A 13,339-nucleotide genomic window follows, 5' to 3' on the forward strand; every position below is an offset into this window, starting at 1 on the left:
CCAACGTTCCAGTCCCGCCCCTAGAGGTGGGGTGGGGGGGAGTGTGTCGAAAAACTTGCCCTTCTCCTTTAAGGCCGCCGGCGTCCGGAGCAGCTTCGCGGAACCGAACGCCGCAGAGAAGCCCGCAGGTTGGCCAAGGGGGAGGCCCTCACGTCCATTATCCCCTAAATTGGCCAATCCTCGTTCGGCATCTTCCTCTGGCGCTCTTTTATTGGACGGTTTATGTGGCGGGGGTGGTTGAAGCCAATCGGAGACCCCTTCGATGGGCGTGTCATCAGGGACGACACGCCCCACGCCCGGAACAGTCGCGGTTGCCATGGGCACGGGTGGGCGGCAGGGGGAAATGCCCCGGATGTTGGTGCGGGATTCAATATGGCGGCGTCGGCGGCCGCGGTGGCGGCTCTGGCCTGGGCGAGCTGAGTGCTGGCGAGTGGGGTACTGAGCCCCGGGAGGAGCGGCGGCTTAGCCGGGGAGCAAGGTTGGAGGATCGGGGTGGGGGGCAGGAGCGAGCGGGGGAGGTGTGGGCCGGCGGGGGGAGGGGAGGGAAGGCAAGAGGTCGGCACCTGGGAGGAGGGGGGCGGGGCCGAGAAGCTGGGGAGAGGGGACCCCCGGATGGAGGTCAAAGGTCAGCACCTGAGCGGCGGGTCTTGGATCAGCCCAAGAAGGGAACCTGCGAGGAGCTAGAGACCCTTACCTGGAGCGGCGGGCGATCTTGGGAATCCAGGAATAACCAAGGTTCCAGGAGTGAAGGGTGAAGGGTCAGAGAACAGGGAAGGGACTCGGGCGCCTCCCCCAGCCCAGCCTTGACCCTTCCTAATCCTGCCACCCCGGGGGGGGGGGGGGGCGGGGGAGGGTCTCAGACACGCCCCTTAGCAGCCTTGAGGCCAGGATGTATGTGTGCATTTGTGTACTGATGGGCACGTTGTGTGCAGGTGTCCGTGGACGCCCCTCCAAAGAGGAAGGGGCTGGCCCCATGGGACCCCAAGCTCCCCCTTAACCCCCATGGCTCTCAGCTGCTCTGGAAGCCGCGCCGTCTCGTAGTGGGAGAGGGAATTTCCCTTCTGGGGGGCCCAGTCTAGCTGTAGATTTCTGTTTCTGCCTGAGCCACCGAAGTGGAGATCCCCTGAGGGCAGGGATTGCTTCCTCTGTGTTTTAGGGCCCTTTTGTTGAGAGGCTTAGTTCTGTCTCCTGATTAGAGGAAACTGGACACTTGGGGCTGCGGAGGCTCTATGACCCCTTTCAGGATTCCAGGGAGCTGGAGTGGGTGGGGTGGGAAGGAGGGTGTTCCTGGGAGAGCCCGGAGTTTGGCCTTTCTGGGAGGGTGTAGGCATCTGGTGTCTGAGTGTGATGAGGGCTGGGTCCAGGAGAATGCTGGCACAGGAGGCCCTGGAGGAGGAATTGTCGGCCAGGGAGAGGGTTTGGGTGAGTCTGGGAGGGGAGCCATGTAGAGAGGCTGGCTGATCTCTAGGGGTCCCCAGCCAGGGAGGGAAGGGAGCTTTGTAGAGAGGCAGGCCTGTGTTTCTCTGGGACTGACTCCAGCTGGGGAAGGAGTGGGCGCCCTGCTGGGATGGCTCAAATGGAGCTGTTGCCTGAGCTTATCTCTTGCTCTCGCCCTTGCCCTGGGATAGAAACTCCTCAGGTGACTATAGAGACATCACGGTGGGCCTCTAGGAATTAACCCCGGAGACTTGGGGTGGGGGGCCCCTCAGGGGGTCTAATTTATGTGAAGCATTCCTGGGAAGCTGCTGCATGTGTTTCTGTGAATATTTGGCCTAGGGATACAGGTGGATTTTATGGGGGAGGGGAGAGCCCTCTTCCTCTGGTACTGCATAAATGCTTGTCTGTTGGACTCTAAGCCCTAGTAAGGCTGATGTGTACCTAGAGGGAGGGCTCCTTGGGAATGAGCAATCTGGAGGCTTGAGGGCATATTTGAAGGGGCCCCTGGGGGCTCCTCGAGAGGACAGCAAGGATTTCTGGGGAACACTGGTCTTTGGAGGATGATGCTTTGACCCCCTCCCCCCAACATCCCCTGGGCTGCAGAGACAGAAGCCTGATGTGCAGTTCTGTTGAAGTGGTAAATTTATTTGGCAGCTGAGAAATAACTCAGTGGAGAGGGTGGGCATGTGGCAGCCTTTGAACTGTGGCCCCTCCCTTGCTTGTCTCCTCTATCTATAAAGGAGCCTGGAGGAGCAAGATCTCCCACCCATCCTCTTGGGAGGGGGAGAATGTTTTAGTGCCAGGCTTGCTGGTGGCCTGATGGTTTCTTAATGAGGAACTCAGGCTCTAGGAATGGGATAGAAATTCCTTCTTGACAGGGGCAGAGAGAAATTTGATGTCTCATGGCTACTAAAGGGTAAGCAGAGCTATGGCAGATCTTGCCCTCCTAGGTCTATCCTTTGGGCTTCTCTCCTGGGGCATTTTCTCCTAGGCTTTTCCTTGGTGACTCAGCCCTGCTTGATACTGTGGACTCATGGGGAAGTCAAGTTGAGATGGAGCACGAGGCTATCTCTGGCTAGCGATGTAGAAGGGAACTTGCTATTGTCACAAAGGGTGTGTATGGGGAAGGGAGCAGATGATCTGGACCTGGGGGTCCACTCCAAGCCTGGAAGAGCTGGCTTTCTTCGGATTGTTCTTGATCCAGCAGTGATTTGAAGAGGTGGCCGGGTTAAGAATAAAAACAAGTCATTATTCATTCCTTCAGCCTCACCAGCACTTCTCAAGAGTCTATGAAATACCTGGGGGAAAGAGATCTTTGCAAGACTTAAGGGTCCAGCTTCAGGAGCTGTTTCCAGGCTAGCAGGGAGTCAGGGTTTGAGAGAGGACCTTGGGAAGAGGCTTCTGAGGCTGGCTTATTATAGTTATAGCCCCTCCCCTCCGTTTTACAGATGGAAACAGCAACACACCCAAAAGGTCAAGAGATTTGCTTAATATTATACAGCTAATGAGTGTTAGGAGTTGGGATTTGAACCCAGCACTATAGAATCTCCACTGGACAGCAATATGTAATAGGTATAGGAAAAGATAGGGCTCTGGGGGTGTCTGGAATGGCAGAGGCAGGAAGAAGTGGTGGTATGGAGGGGGAATCCGGAGCTTGAAGGATAGGCCAGTTATCCTTAGTATCTCATTTATGTATAGAGTGCTTTAAGGGTTTTACATCCTGTAGGAAGACTTCTAGGCAGAGGTTTAGAGAACCATCACAGTTCCAGAGTGGGGAAAAGGAGGTCAAGACCAAGTCCTTTCCCAGAATCATCTCTCAGGGCTCCCATCTGAGTCCAGGTCTAAAGTTAGAGGAGCCGTGGGGCTGGCCTTGGTCCAGAGGCATTCATTGCTCATATCCTTAGTTTTCAAGACTTGGGGCAAGACCAGGTCAGACTGACCCCTGGGAGCTGTTGTATCTGTGGCCAAACAGACCCTCCTGTCTGCCCCTCTGGGGTCCCTATCAGAACATAGCATATTCACTAGAGCTATATCCCCCTGGGGAGATGAAATGGGTGTTACCCAGTGCTCTGGGGATGATACCCCAGAACCCTAGTTGCTGTAGTAATTGGATTCTGGGTAACCCCTGAGGATCCCATGTGGGTCTCTGTAGGCCTCTGCCCCAACGTCCTCTCCTAGGCACCGGACTCACACCCATTCCCCTGGCGCTGTCCTGGATTTCTCACTCCATTTCCATCCCTACTTCCCATTCCTTGGCCTCAGGGGTGTCCCCAGCCAGCTGGTATTCCCATTAGTCCAGCTGTGGTCTAGTGTGGTCATTATCGACCTAGCCAGCAGGAAGCCATCTCCTGTATATGTCGGTGTTGGGGGAAATGGGACGTCTTCCCACTTCCCATTCAGGGCTAGGCCCAGGCTGGATTCATTGACTGTCCCTGTCCTTTGACTGCCCAGCTGGTTTCTGAATTAGAAGAGTCCCAGCTGCCTTTCCAGGGTCTTAGAAGATGCTTGAGGGTGGTGAGGTCAGTGGAGTCCAGAGAGAAAGGCCTGCTTCCAGCAGGAGGGAGCTCCCTTCCTGTAGGTCTCCAGACCTATAAGGAGAGTGTGGATGGTGTACACAGGAGCTCCAAGAGTAGGAGTCCCCAGCCTTCCCTTCCAGGCCTAGGATTTGGGACCTGGGGCATTTTCTGCCTTCACTTCCTCCTCCCTCCAACAACGGCAGGTGGTGTTTTCATCATTAGCTATTCCCACTCCATACCTTGGTCCTGGTATACCCCTACCTGCCCATGTAAAGGAGTAGGTGCCTTGGAGCCCTAGGCCTTTCCAGTGAATGGCACCTAGTGTTGGGGCCCTTGCAAGGTTGGGCTGGGAGCCCAGCCTCCTTCTCAGTTTACACTTCCAGTAGCTTTGGCCTTCTCAGCCAACTCCCTTTGTCATCTTCCCTGCCCTAGATGGGACGTTGCTGCTATAAAACAGGGCTGTATGCTAAGTCCCTGAACTCTCCTGGCCAAAAGTAAGTTCACTTATCTCTCCTTCCCCTGCCCCACCTTGATTGTTGGGTAGAGCTAGGGCTGCCCAGCACTTCAGAGCCCCTAGCCCTTAGGACAAACCAGCAAGGCTTCTCACCTCAGTTTCTTCATCTGCAAAATGAGATCATTCTGTTCACCCTGAGAATTTCCCAGAATTGTTTATTATGAAGGGAGCCAAGAACTTGTCAGCCTGAGTGCTCTAGAAACACAAAATTGTTGTGTGCACCCCCTTCCAGTCCCTCTCCCCACCCACCCTCAAACTCCCAGTTTTCCCAGCTAGTCCCTTGCCCTTGAGCTGATCTTCTCAGTGGCCTCCCTCTGAGAGCACCATTTTTCTGGAAGGCCTTTTTGTTAGCCGACCGTGATTTCTCCCAGGCTTTGCTGAGATTGCCAAGTGACGACTCTGGACTTGAGCCAATGTGGTGCATGTTCCCCCCACACACACACACTCCCCTAGCACCCTAGAAGCCATGTGCTAGACATCTCCTAGAGCCCACCATGCTGAATAATTTTCTCCTGGTGCCAGTCATGACCCTGTCCCCTGAGACCACAGCAGCTGATTAGGAAGGAGCAGAGCTGGCATGGTGGGTGGGCAGTATCTCTTTTCGGGTTGGAAATCATTTGCTCAAGAAGCAGACCACTCACAGACTGTGTGAATGTGGGGACAGTTTAGCAGTAGAAGCTTGCCCTAAGTCTGTTCTTGTTGGAGCAGAAAGTGTATGTGGGGGGGAGTTGAAGAGGCTACTTGGACAGTTGGGACCAGATCATGGCAACAGAAGGGGTTAAACTTGACTTGGGCAGTGAAGAATCCTGGGCATGCCCAGGTGGAACAGTCTGAGAGTGATGAGGAGGGCCAGTGGGTGAGCTTCTCCAGCATGTGCCTGTGTCCTATCTCTCTAACTAGGCTCTTGGGAGCTCTTGAGGACAGGGACCCTGTTTTAACCCATTGAGCTATCCCTGATACCTTCCCTGAAGCCCACCCATGTAAAATTTGGTGCCGAGATGCTTCCCCAGGTCTCATCTTTGGGAAGCTTCAAAAGTTTGCCCCAAGTCTCCCTCGAGGTTTTCTTCTTTCCCTTTGTCCAGTCTTTAGGCCTCAGTCCCTGACTCTAGATAGAGGCTTCCATTCTCCTCTGAGAGCCCCTTAAAAAGGGGATGGAGAAGGATTCCCTCCAGCCAGTAAGAAATGAGCCAAGTCAGGGCTTCCCTTCTTTCCCCAGGCTCTGATGGAGCATGGAGGGGGAGAGGAGAAGAAGAGGCTGTAATTTCCTTGAATTATGTCAAGGGCTAATTAATGGTTTTTTCTCAGCTAATCAACTTGTAGTTTAATTAGCAACAAACGGGAATTGCCCACCCAAGAGTAAAGCAACTTTGTTGACAAAAATGTGTCCTTGGTTGGGGGGGGGGGTTTCCACCTCACAGGAGTTAGCCCTTTCAGGGGACATATCTGGTGTTCCAATCATCCTACCAGATGTGGGCTGGCTGATTGTGGGGGTTGGGGAGAGGTCTGTCTCCCCCACAGGCTGTAGTCAGGCATCAGGAGCAAGGACTTCCTGAAGAGGATGGGATGGAGAGGCCATCCTCTCTTGGAGGGGCTGACATGGGGGGGAGGAGTCTGAGATGCCTGTACCAAGTGCTGCCCCCATTCCTCACATACCTCTGCTGACCCCAGGGCTCAAAGCTGAAGATCTGCTCGAAGCCAGCCCAGGAAGGGAAGGCTACTGCAGATAATTTTCCCCTGCCGAATGAACTGCACTCCCAGGTCGATCCCCTTTGCTGAGCCACAGGCTCTGGACTGGTCCCTGTGGAGAGTCACCCTGACTCAGGAGGAGAAGCCATGGGCCTCTTACCTCCCATCTCCCAGGAGCTATAAACTTGCCCAACCTTGCTCCTAACTCCTGATCCTGCAGCCTAAGGATTGAGTAAGGACTCAGGGAGAATAGCAGTGATTCTTCCCTAGAGCTGTAAAATGTAGCTCCATGCCCTTGGCAAGTCACCTCTCAGCCTCAGTTTCCTCATCTTTAAGTAGAGATAATTAAAACATCTACCTTCCCGGCTTGTTGTGAGTTTCAAATTAGATAATTTATGTAAAGTATTTTGGGATACATTAAAGTTCTCTAGAGTTAGCTCTCATTAGTACTGTTAGGATTTTGTAAGTGACTCCCAAAGCTATATGCCCAGCCCCAGTCTGTCCCCCAAGCTCCCATCCTCCCAATAGTCTTCCCCTCACCCTAACTGCTGGGTTTCCTTGGAGGATGTTGCCATCCTTGCAGCCCCCCACTTCTCAGCCTTAGAGTGACCCCGACTTCTTCACTGTCACCCACAGCATTTCTAGTAGCCATCCCCTTCATCCTCTTCTCTCCAGGGCTTAGTTCAGGGTCCACCCCCTTTTGCCTGAACTACTGCAGCAGTCTCTGAGCAGGTTCCCCAGTCCACACTGCTGCCCGATTGGCTAACTGTGTTGCTCCTCTTCTCAGGGCACACGGGGCTTCTAGAATAAAACCCTTTGGACTCTGGCCCTAGAGACCTTGGCTGTGGATCTCTCTTCCCTCTCAGCTTTTGACCAAGCTGGACCACCCTCCGCTGTTCCCTCTGCACAGGGTGCCTTCTGCTCCAGGCCTGCAGTGGCCTCCCTCCCTCCCTGGTCAGCCCATTCTCTCCAGAGCTCAGCTTAAAGACCATCTTGGGCATTCTATTCACAGCCATGCCCTGCACCCATTAGCTGGTGCTCTTCCCCTGGGGTATGACTGCTTATTTCGTGGTAACTTAATGCCTTCTTTTAGGGCCCAGGCTTGATTTATACCCAGAGATTAGGCTTTAGACCCAGTGCGTGGCCTCCTTGCTTGTCCCTCTTCAACACACCTCCAGCTTTGTGTAGTTTGTGTGTGGTTGTGGTGGTAAAGTGTGCGCTCCCTCCCCCTCCTTCCTCCTCCCGTCTCCCTTCCACGTCATTAAACAAATTCTATTCTCTGGGAAGGGAACAAGATGAACACAGATAAGAGCAAATAGGCACAGGAGTTTATAAAGGGAGGAGGGACCAGGAGTCAGAAAACCTGAGTTCAAATCTGGCTTCAGGTACTTCCTAGTTGTCATTGTAGTTGTCGTTCTGGGCCGGTCGTTTCATATTCCATGAGATTTCCTTGTTTATAAAATGAGGATCATAGCAGCACTTAGCTCTTTTGTAAGGCTCAAATAAGATGTGTGGAAAGAGCTTAGGACAGGTACTGGCATACAGTAAGTAGGTGCTTAACAAATACTTGTTGCCTGTCCCTCCTCCCAGAAGAGGCCTGGGCATGGCAGGATGTTAACTCGGGCACCAAGAGCAGCCTGAGCAAGGGAACAAGGCAGTGAGGCCAGGGGAGTTGGACTGGCCTGTAAGGGGAATCTGCAGCAGGCCAGTTTGCCTGGCATTTAAAAGGTGAAAAAGGAAGATGGTAGAGCTGTCATCAGACTAGGCTTCTTCATCTCCCAGCTGAGAAACCTCAGGAAGCCCCCAGAGGGCAAACAGCTTGCCCACGGCCACCCAGGCTGTAAGTGGCAGAAATCTCTCTAGGTTGGGATGGAGGTCCTCTGACCAGCCCCAGGGGCCTGCTACCTTACTAAGCTTCGGCCAGACTGCTCAGCCAAAGGGTCTAGACTTCTTCTAGGGCAGGTAGCAAGGAGGCTGCAGGAGTGGGGCAGGGCAGGGGCACCTACCCACTGCCTCTTGGTTCCTCTTTGTAGAAGAAAGGGATGGAATGGACTTGAGGAGATTGCTGGGATTCTGCACAATTGTGGCTTTTGACCCAGTCTTCACCATCATGCTTGTGGGGCTTAGGTTTGTCCAGAGGAGAGTTTTATTTATGGCACCATTAATTAAATCTCTTAAGAGGTGCTAAATAATTTAGTTCCAGTATTGATGAAGCAACAACCTACCACAGTGTGGTAGACCCTGTAAACTCTTCCTTGAAAGTATTCCAAGGGAACAGAACCAAACACCCCTTCTTTCTGCTAGAAATGAGGCTGGAAAGTAATTTGCCAATAGCCAGCTCCTCCATTGGGATTGCAGAGTGCATAAGTTAGGTCCTTGCTGACCACATGTATTACCTGACTGAGCTCTGGAGTAGGCTGTTGTTGGGGATGAGGAGACAGAGGACTGCCTGGCTCCTGCCTGACCTCCTCAGGGCCATTCCTGGGCCAATGAAGGTGTTCATTCATCTATCCTCCAAAGTGGGGTCCTGGCAGGGGGAATAGTACAGAAGCTCTTGGGTTGGCCCCATTTGAATTTTGGAATTATTAGATTCATCCTTCATTTCCTTCCCTGCCCCCTACCTCCTTAACTATTTGAGGACAGAGGAGTAGACAAGATGATCTTGATCTCCAATCTAGGAGGGTTTCCCTGTTTCCTGGGGCTAGAAAGAATCTTTATGGAGTAAGCCTCAGACCAAGTGCTGGTGGAATTTATCTCCTACAGACACCCCCACTTAACTTTTGGGGTTCTAGGAACAAAACGGCCTTTCCTCACTCCTCAGATGTTCCCCGCCCCCTCTAGTCAATGCTGCTTCCATTGATTAAGAGGCTCCAGCTCCATAGGCATCTTCCAACCTTCTCCATTAAGCTCATTGCCTGCTGGCCCACAGTCTTGTAGTTCTTCTCCTTCCACTGGGTTATCCATGTATCATTGTTCAAAACCTATTTCCATGTTATTCATATTTGCAGTAGAGTGATCTTTTAATTCCAAAACCCCAATCATATCATATCTGCATCAAACTACATGATCAATCATATGTTTTTCTTCTGTGTTTCTGCTCCCATAGTTCTTTCTCTGTATGTGAATAGTGTTCTTTCTCATAAGTCAGTCAGAATTGTCCTGGATCATTGCATTACTGCTACTAGAGAAGTCCATTACATTCAATTGTACCACAGTGTATCCGTCTCTGTGTATAAGGTTCTCCTGGTTCTGCTCCTTTCAGTCTACATCACTTTCTGGAGGTTATGGAATTCCTCCAGTTCATTATTCCTTTGAGCACAATAGTATTCCATCACCATCAGATACCACAATTTGTTCAGCCATGCCCTAATCAAGGGACATCCCCTCATTATCCAATTTTTTGCCACCACAAAGAGCGTGGCCATAAATATTTTTGTACAAGTATTTTTCCTTATTATCTCTTTGGGGTACATACATTGCTGAAACCCAGCAATGGTATGGCTGGATCAAAGGGCAGGCAGTCTTTTAAAAACCCTTTGGGCATAGTTCAAAATTGACTTCAAGAATGGTTGGATTAATTCACAACTCCACCAGCAATGCATTAATTTCCCAATTTTGCCACATCTCCTCCAACATTTATCACTTTCCTTTGCTGCCATTTTGGCCAGTCTGCTAGGTGTAAGGTGGTACCTCAGTGTTGTTTTAATTTGCATTTCTCTAATCAGGAGGGATTTAGAATACTTTTTCACGTGCTTGTTATAATTTTGGTTTCATTATGTGAAAATTGCCTCTTCATGTCCCTTGACCATTCGTCAACTAGGGAATGGCTTGATTTTTTGTAAATTTGACTTAGTTCCTTATATATTTGGGAAATTAAACCTTTGTCAGAAAGTTTTGTTATAAAAATGTTCTCCCAGTTTTTTGCTTTCCCTGTAATTTTGGTTGCATTGATTTTGTTTGTACAAAACCTTTTTAATTTGATATAATCAAAGTCATTCATTTTACATCTTGCAATGTTTTCTATCTCTTGCTTGGTCTTAAATTCCTTCCTTTCCCACAGATCTGACAGGTATACCATTCTATGTTCACTTAATTTGTTTATGATTTCACTCTTTATATTTAAGTCATTTACTCATTCTGAATTTATCTTGGTGTAGGGTATGAGATGTTGATCTAAACCTAATTTTTCCCATACTGTTTTCCAATTTTCCCAGCAGTTTTTGTCAAGTAGTGGGTTCTTGTCCCAAAAGCTGGAGTTTTAGGGTTTATCAAACACTAGCTTGCTGAGGTCACTTACCCCAAGTCTATTCCATTGATCCTCCCTTCTACTTCTTAGCCAGTACCATATTATTTTGATGATCACAGTTTTATGGTAGAGTTTAAGATCTGGTACTGGTAGGCCCCCATCCTTCACATTTTTTTTTCATTATTTTAATGGGTGTACTTGATATTAGCATCCCTCTACCTCCATATTCACAACCTCAGACATTCCGTTGTCTGCCTTGGTCTTTCCTTATTTCCCTGTTCTTCCTCCTCACTGTGACCTCTGGCTCCTCTAGCCCTCAGGCCTCTCCTAGGCCATCACCCTGCACAGGCTTCTCTCTACCCTTGATGAACCAGTTCAGCTGACACTATCCTCAGTCCGGGTCCCATTGCCTAGACTCCAGCAGTGGATTTCTGCTCTCTTCCTCCTTGGAGTCTCCTCACTTGTCATAAGATTGGAATTGGAGGAAATTAGGAACCATGCTGCCTGGGGTCATGATGAATACAAGCTTTCTGATTTCATGCAGGCCCTCCTCAGTGCAGCATGTTTTCTCTTCCTCCCTAACTGATGTGCCATCTCCCTCTCCACAGTAGCTTCTTCTAAACCTTGTCTTTCCTCAAGTCCTTCATAGCACTCCTCTTCTCACCCTCTTTTTTTTTTTTTAAACTCTTCCCTTGCATCTTAGAGTCAATACTATGTATTGGCAGAAGAGTGGTAAGGGCTAAGCAATGGGAGCTAAGTGACTTGCCCAGGGTCACATAGCTAGAAAGTATCTATGGTCAGATTTGCATGAAAGACCTCACTACCTAGCTGTCCTTTTTGTGACCCTTTTTGCTAAGGGCTACATTTCCTGCTTTACTAAAAAAAAAAAAAAAAAAATGAAGCTTCTCAAAGTGAGCTCCCCCTTCTGCCTTTCTCTTCCTTTCACATCATTCAGACATTTTCTGCTCTCAGGTCTCTGGTGGCAAGGTGATTCTCCTTGCCAAGGCCAACCCCTCTTCCTTGGCCCTTGGGCCAGTCCTCAACAGATTGCACCCACTTTCATCCCCACTCTGCTCCTTGTAATCTCTAGTCTCTCTCCCTCTACTGACTCCTTCTCTTTGGCTTGCAAGTATGCCCATGGCTCCCTGATCCTCATTTCATCCTCAGGTCTCAACTCCCTTCAAAAGTTGGTGCTTTGGGGGGCAGCTGGGTGGCTCAGTGGATGGAGAGCCAGGCCTATAGATGGGAGGTCCTGGGTTCAAATTTGACCTCAGACACTTCCTAGCTGTGTGACCCTTCAAAAGTCACTTAACCCCTATTGCCTACCCTTACAATTCTTCTACCTTAGAACCAATATACAATATTCTAAGGTGGAAGGTTAAAAAAAAAAAAGTTGGTGATTCTGTGCCCTTCCCACTCACTCTCTTTTAAACCTTTTGGACTCTGGCTTCAGCCCTCAGAGTTCACCTGAACCTGCCCTCTCTAAAGTTGCCAGTGATCTCCTGATTGCCAAATTGAATGGTCTTTCCTCAGCCTTCATCCTTCCTGACAATGTGGATTGCTCTCTCCTTGATATTCTTCTCTCTAAGTTTTCAGGGCCCCATTCCTTTTCTCCTTTCTCTGGGACCCCTCCTTCTCAGTCTCCTTTGCTAGTTGTGGGGGTCCACAAGACTCAGGCCTGGCCCCTCTTCTTTTCTCCCTGCATACTATATTGGGTAGTGATCTCATCATCTCCCATGATTTCAGTTATTATGGAGGTGATTCTCGGATCCCTATATCTCCATTATTGCATCCCCCACTGCCCCTTAGTTCTCTGAAACGGAATGTCCTATAGACACCTCAAATTAAAATCCAAAATGGGATTCATTATCTTTCCCCCCATAGCCTCTCTTCTTCCCAGTTTCCCTATCCCCATTGAGAGCACCGTCTTCCTCCCTGTTCCTTTCTCATCCAAAGATCCAGTCCACTGACCAGTATCATTTCTGCCTTCCCAACTCTCCACTTACACAGCCCCAAGCATATCACCTCTGGAATGGCTTTCGGCAGTAGCTACCTGACTGATCTCTCTACCTCAAAGTTTTCCCCACTCCACACCCTCCTCTACTCACTTCCTGAGATTTGCCTAAATCCTCGTCTGACTGTGGCACCCCCCTGCTCAAGGAGCACCAGTGGCTCCCCATTCCCTCTAAGATCCTCATTGGGCATTCAGAGCTCTTCCTAACTGACCCTTCCCACCTTTCTGAACTTCTTACGCTTGCCTTCTCATTCCTCACTCCACAGGCCTGATACACTGCTGGTCTTCTTGCTGCTCCCCCTTTCCTCCCAGGCCCTTTGCCTCTGACTCCTGGCTTCCTTCAAAACTCAGCCCAAACCCCATCTTCTGCAGGAGGGTTCTCCTGCTCCCTCCCAGCTACTGGCACCTTGTTGTTTGGGATTGCCTCCCCTCTGCTCTCTAGGGATTCTGTCTTATCTGCTTAGGAACCTCCGCTCTCCTGAATTCACATCTTTGCTTCTTAAGGGACAGTTAGTATCTCCAGGCCTTCACACAGTGCCTGACACTTAGCAAGTGCTTAAGAAATGCTTTCAAGGGGCAGCTCCATGTGGCAGTGAATAGAGTGCCACATTTGGAGTTAGTAGGACCTGGGTTCAGATCTGGCTTCGGACACTGCCTAGCTGTGTGACCCTGGGCAAGTCACTTGACCCCATTGCCTAGCCCTTGCTTGCCCTTTTGTCTTTGAGTTGTTACTAAGACAGAAAGTCAGGGTTTAAAAAGAGAAAGAAAAATAGAAATGCTTTTGGACCACCTGGATGGACTTCTGCCCCCAAACCAGCTTTTGGTCTAGCTGGGCTGGTTTGGAGATCCTTCCTGGCCTTTGGATCATTCCTCCCCTCCCTCCTACCTTCCCCAGCCCAGCAGAGGTGGGGCTGAGACCCCCAACT

General features: G+C 50.4%; 1 protein-coding gene across 2 annotated transcripts in view; it reads left to right on the plus strand.

Moving 5' to 3' along the window:
• The first annotated feature begins 383 nt into the window (after positions 1–383).
• PAK4 (p21 (RAC1) activated kinase 4) overlaps positions 384–13,339 on the plus strand; it is a 28,850-nt gene continuing 15,894 nt past the window's right edge. For both annotated transcript variants that reach the window (XM_044667399.1, XM_044667400.1), the window contains exon 1: positions 384–478. The gene's annotated coding sequence lies outside the window, so the exon portion shown is untranslated. The remainder of the gene's footprint in view (positions 479–13,339) is intronic.

This window comes from Gracilinanus agilis, chromosome 3 (genome assembly GCF_016433145.1).
Source record: "Gracilinanus agilis isolate LMUSP501 chromosome 3, AgileGrace, whole genome shotgun sequence".
In the NCBI taxonomy this organism is placed as follows: Eukaryota; Metazoa; Chordata; class Mammalia; order Didelphimorphia; family Didelphidae; genus Gracilinanus; species Gracilinanus agilis.